Here is a 6,775-nt window from a genome sequence, read left to right as displayed (position 1 = left end):
AGAGAGAGAGAGAGAGAGAGAGAGAGAGAGAGAGAGAGAGAGAGATGGTTTTATATTTCCTTAAAGCTATTTCCAAATTGTAACATTGTTGGAAAAAGAGAATTTCTAAAATGACTAAGTCCTGCCATCTTTTTCTCTTATAATGTTTGCTTTCATTTGCTTCTCATTTTCTTTCAGTCTTACTGTGGACATTATAAAAAAATAATGTGATACATTCAGTGCTTTGCTTAGAAATGATTTTAACTGTATTATGAACTTTATTCAAAACGTCCCTACTTTCCAGTAAATTATAGGCAATATTGTTGCTAAACTTCTGCTAGTATATAACCATTATCCATTCTTTTATTTTGAGCCTTCATTTTGAACAGTTTACAAGTTTAGATATCTGAAGAACTGATCTAGTACAATTTAACCTAAGTCTATGTAGTAAGTTCTTAGAAGTCCTAGTTCTGGAGAGGGTGGGACTTGTACCATGAAAAGGAACAATGACACCTTTGAGCTGCAATCTAAGATTCCCCTCAGGTCACTTTGGCCTCCTCATACCTCTAAGGAAACAAGCTAAAAAGGGAGTTACAGTGACGTCAGGGGTTATTGACCCAGACTGTCAAGGGGAATTTGGTTTACTCCTTCAAAATGTACATGGTGGAGGAAAAAAAAGTAGACACGTTAAGTAAGAGATCTCTTAGGGTGGCTCTTAGTACAACCATGTCCTATAAATAAAATCAATAGGAAAATACAACAACCTGATACAAGCACAATGACAAATGGTCCAGAGCCTTCAGGAATGAAGGTATGGATCACTCTACCAGACCAAAAAGATAATATAATATTGATAGATTTAATATCATTCTTAAGGATTGTTAAACACGTGTTGATGTTGAAGTTATAAAGTGATTAATGTAAGCATGAAGCAAAGACCTTCTATACTGGTGAGGGAATTAGTGCATTTCCATTTGTATGCAGGATAGTTTTAACATGGTAGGTGCAATTGTATGCATGGTTTTGCATCTGAAGACTGGTTTAATGAAATATGTCTTCTTACCAAGTTGACAGTGGGTGGATTGCAATGGTTGATTGTGTCATCTTGAGATGCTTAGAAATATAACTCAAATGGCTGAGCAGTTCTGCACTCTAGGGTGGCTGATCTCCTAGATGGCTTAAAGGGGAAATTAGAAAGGACAGAGTGTTCCATTCTTTGAAGAGCTCAGGTCTTCACCTTCAGCTTGGGTGTCCTCTCCTGGCTTCTAGAGCAGACACTTCAGCCTCTGCTTTGGACACTTCAGCCTTCTGGCGTAGACCCATCAGCCTCTGTTGCAGACCCATTGGCCGCCTGATATGGACTTTCACAGACAGTATCATGAGTTCCAGACCTCAGGCTGAATCCATCAGTCTGCAGGGTGCAAACATCCTCTGTGTGTGTCTTCATACAACTGTTTGGCTGATTATTGTAAGCCAATCTTGTAACTTGTTATACATTTGAGTATCTTGTATTATGTGTTTCTCTAGTAAATCCCCAAACTATGACACTGTCTCTGAAGCTATAACCATATACCTAGCTATTTGTTCTTAGAGCACTTTTTTCTGGAATAAATGACTATTTCAATTATTTATTGCTAATAGATAGCAATAGACACCCATGTAAGGCAGTTAAAACAGTAAATAGCCAGTGTTTCATATGTTCTGTGGTTGGGAATCTAGAATCTGAATACAGAGGTTGCTAGCATACATGAAATTTAAAGTTAACTGGGCAAATTTTAAAGTTTCTTGAAAGCAAGCAGTAAAGTGCAACCATATGTCCAATCTTACATAACTATATCTGTTAATCTGAGCAACAGATTTGACGACAAAAATAGATATTATATCAACCATTGTTAATCAGCTATTACTTGTTTGAAAATCTGTAACATATGATGTATGGTTGTATGTTGCCCTATTTCTGCCTTTGTTTCTGATTTTTGTTTTTGTTTGTGCTTTTATTTTTAAAATAAAATTATATTAAGCAAAAAATTTATGGAACTGGAATCAAGTTATGGATGGAGGTACATTCACTTAAAATGTAAACTAGAGCTGAAAAATCTTCACGTAGCTTTCAAGAGTCCTTGCAGTATTCCCCCCTATTCCGTATTTTCTCATGGATACTTCTGCACAGAGATCCCCTATGATTCTTTATGAAATCTAGTAGCTAGCTTCCTCAGAGTAAGCAATCAAATGAAAACTTGGTATGAAAAATTTAAGTAGTAACTATTACTTCTGAAAAAAGGAACATCTATTCCCTCCTTTCCTAGTTTGCTTGCTAGTTGGGAGTCAATAATACCAGTCCAGCAGAGGGCATTATATGTGCATACAAATACAAAGTATAATCACTAGGGACCTGCCATAAGTGTACCAAACAATAAAAATGTAGCTAGGGAGATAAAATTCATATATAAGTCTTATCTTGAATAAATTAAACCAGTGTATTTGTTTGCAGCTGTCTAAAACTTTACATATCCTTAAGAAAACTGTCACTGAAGTGGATACTTGAATATGGACTAATGTGGGTATGTAATGTAATTGGCTCTCCAATCACCTTTTAGTGATAAAGATATGGCTACATCAGTAGAAAAGATTAAGAATTTCAAATAACAAAGCATTGGTTGAATAAGAAAAAAGATGCCTCAGCAAATACAGATTTATGAGAGTCAGATATTTTCCCCCTGCCTCTGAAAGGGATCATCTTCATCCTGTTTATGGTAAATAATAAATCCATGAAACATAAATAAAGGTATTTGGGTAAATGATGTGAAAATTATGATATGCTTATACCTTACCTGTATGAACCCCCCACAAAGCCTCATGCTCTAGGGGCCAGGCAGATGGCTCAGTGGAACAAGCGCTTCCCTGGCAAGCACAAGAGCCTGAGTTCAATTCCCAGTTCCACCAAAAATAAATTAAATTAAATTTGAAAAAGCCCCATGCACTCAAAAAATGGGGATTTGGTGAGTGACTGGATCATAGATGTATGATAGTAGATCTGAGTGATTCATACTGAATTAGCTCTCTGATTGCTTTAACATGGTTTGGGGGGTGGTGCAGGGTGGCAACAACCAACAGGTTTCTAACATGGATAGAATAAAAAGGAAAAGAAAAATGTTATGCTTTTTCCTGTCAGACTTTAAATGGACTGTCCTTCCACTGCCATGCCTGGATACCATGCCAATCTGCCTCAGAGCCAACCAACCATGGCCCAAAACTTGTGCAAGCTGTGAGCTAAGATGAACTTTTCCTCCTTTAACTTGCAAGTGTCAGATATTTTGTCCGAGCAATCATAAAGTAACTAAGGGGTGGGGCTTGGTAGTTAGCTCAGTTATTTAAAGCGCCTGCTTAGGCAAACTCAAGTCAGGCACAAGGGACTGTGGTTCGATACCCAGCTCCACATGCCACACCAGACCGGCACTTAAGGCAGTCTGAGCCAGCAAAGAAAGAAAGAAAGAAAGAAAGAAAGAAAGAAAGAAAGAAAGAAAGAAAGAAAGAAAGAAACAAAGAAAGAAACAAAGAAAGAAAGATACAAAGAAAGAAACAAAGAAAGAAAGAAAGAAAGATCCTTCTCGGAAAGTAACTAAGGAAAGTTAATTCCAGCCAGAACTAAGACTTACATAGTTTCTAGTATTACCACTTAATCTTTTTATTTCTAGAGAGATGTGATAGAGAGACTTGAATTGTAAAAATGTCTCATGTTTAGTACACTTAATGTTCTAAGCTAAAATCACATTGCTTCCGCAGCACACCTATGTTAAGGCAGTACAGGATGTTGCTAAGAGACAAAACAAAATAGCTGGAGACCACTTGTGAGTGTTGTCTTGTTGGGAAACACTGGTCTAGAATCCACTCTTTGTCTACTTATGCTGCGTCCTTGCTCTGACAAGTCTCAGGAGTGCAATGGGAAGTTTTAGGTACATTGTCTTAAATTAAGAAAGTAACAGGAAAGAATAGAGTTAATTGAGACTTAGCAGCAGGAACAGTTAGAGCCCAGTGGTAGCAGGCTTGACTAGTGAGTAACCAGAAAGTCCCACAGCTGATAGGCAAGAGAAATTGTTAGACATCTAAAAGTAGCCAGTGGTGACCACTCCACAGTGACCCGTTTCATGCTTGCTTATTTTAGTGAGGACTTGACGCATTAGTTTGAACAAGAAGAGGCATTATCTTAGTTCTCTTCTCATATATATGAATTTCCCTTTACCTTTTTTCTTACCTGTTTTCCTTGTCTTCATCTCTGTTGTTTAATCTTTATGTTTCATTTCTTTCTATACTATATCTATTATAACTTTCAGACTTTATTCATTCTTTCAGGATTTTACACTAGGGAGACAACATGATATTCACACATGTGTGTCTGATTTATTTCACTTATGAGTATGGCCTTTAGTTTTATCCACTTACCTATGAAGGCTCTAGTTTGTCTTTCTTCATAGCTCAGTAATAGTCTGTTGCATAAAAATACCACTGTTTTTTCATCCATTCCTCAGGTGATGTGAATTTTGGTTGTTTCCAAGATTAGGCTACGACAAGTTGTGCTGCTATAAACATGGGTACATATCAGAGATAGCAATTTGAATAGAAATACCACAGCTGAATACCTCTCATCTTGTTCTTCTAACATTTCTAATGTCTTATCAATTATTATTATATCCTCTTTAAAATAAAACTAAAGGGCTGGGGAGATAGCTCAGTGGCATAAGCACCTGCCTGGCAAGAGCAAGGTCCCAAGTTTGATCCCCAGTACCAAAATATAATGTAAAATAAAATAAAATTTTAAAAAGTAAAAGGCAAGTGTTAGTGCTCAATTACTTGTCCAATCTTGCATACATATAGCTGTTGACCTGAGTAACAGATTTGATCATAAAACATATCATATAACAACCACTGTTAGTTTTCTATATTTGTTTTGAAAATCTGTGCAATGTGTATTGTTGTATATTACTTTGTTTCTGTATTTGTTTCCACTGTTTGTTTTTGCTTTTGTTTTAGATTTTAATTTTCAAAATAAAAGAAAATTTAAAAAATTAAAGAGATGAAACACTAACTTCAAAAAAAAGAAAAGAAAGAAAGAAAGAAAGAAAGAAAAAAGAAAGGAAGAAAGAAAGAAGAAGAAAGAAAGAAAGAAAGAAAGAAAGAAAGAAAGAAAGAAAGAAAGAAAGAAAGAAAGAAAGAAAGAAAATGACTGATTGGAAAACTTTGGGATTTAAAGACAAATTTAAATCCCAAATAAAACTTGCTGCATAGAAAAGTTTAAATATAAGATTTATCTTCCACTTAATCCCTTGTGAGCTGAGCATTAATGAAGAAAATTTGTTGGCCCTGTATTTTATCTCAACGAAGGGCCAGCCAAATAGCTCAGCTGATTAAAGCCCCTGAAAGCAAGCGCAAGGGCCTGAGGTTCAATCCCTGCATTGAGAAAGCAACGAGACTCGGCGTGAGTGGCGCACGCCTGTAATCCCAGCTCTTTGGAGGCTACAAACAGGCGGATCACTACGGGTCCATCTACTAGTGAGGCCCTGAACATCCTGTAGACCCTTCCCTAAAATACAAAATAAATAAATAAATACATACATATATAAATTAAGAAAGTATTTTATCTGAACATGCCATAATTTCTTTAATTTGTCTTTTAGTTTTAACAATTTATAACGTGTAAAAAATACCAATTGATGGCAATATTAATTATTATTATACTATCTTTAAAATAAATTAGGGGACCGGCAAGACTGCTTAGGTGACTAATGCACCTGCTTAGTTCCCTGAGGACTAAGGGAAGGAACAACAAGGAAAGGAACAGCATTTCGATCCCCAGAACCACATGCCGCCTCCGCCCCACCCCCAGGGCGGACTGAGCCTGCCAGAGTCTGGGCTTGGTCACAAAGGCCTGTAATCTCAGTTAAATGACATGACTTCATCCTCATCCCTGAACAAAACAATGGTGAGGGTAATTAAATCTTAATTAAGTGGAATGACCCACGGTTTAATTTATGGAGAAGACACAAATTTGTAGACCTGGTTGATTTGTATAATCAGGTCTGAAAAAAAAAATTGAGGTGTAGAAAACATCACCTGATTAAAAGCAAAAGAGCATAAATGAAGAATAAAATACCTGTCCGACATATATCTACTGAATTAAGTTTTAAATTGGATTTAAAGCAACCTTAATTGTTAAACTAGCATACAGCTTGAATCAGCATGAAAAAATAATGTAATAAATAATTTTGTAGTGGTTTTAAATTCAATAGATTTTTCTTTTTGAGACAGGGTTTCACTAGATAATCCAGGTTATTTTTGAACTCACTTTATAGCACAGACTGGCTTTGACCTTGCAGCAATTTTCCTGCCTCATGAGTGCTGGAATTACAGGCCCGTGTGCCCACACTGAGCTTGACTGTAATAATTGTCCATAGAAAAATACAAAATAAAATGGATCACTGAAATACCAGTACTTAATATATAAACGTATATAAAAGCTTAAACTGTGCTTACATTATTGAAAGATTTATGGTGATTACAATTAATGGAATGAATCACTTAAATGCATGGTCTGAATCAGTAGTAAACACATTTATATGTGTCATTATATTAGATGTAGTGATATTGCTTTATCAGCAGTTTCTATACCAGAATATTCTACCAAATGTAGATCAAAAATATGTGAAAAATTATCTTTGCGGTCCAAATTATTTTATTGTCATTGTCTTATAAATGGTGTAACAATTTATACAGTATTTATATTATATGTTGTACTTTAAAA

Source organism: Octodon degus, unplaced genomic scaffold (genome assembly GCF_000260255.1).
Source record: "Octodon degus isolate 3935 unplaced genomic scaffold, OctDeg1.0 scaffold00018, whole genome shotgun sequence".
Lineage (NCBI taxonomy): Eukaryota > Metazoa > Chordata > Mammalia > Rodentia > Octodontidae > Octodon > Octodon degus.
Note: the sequence above shows the minus strand (reverse complement) of the source record.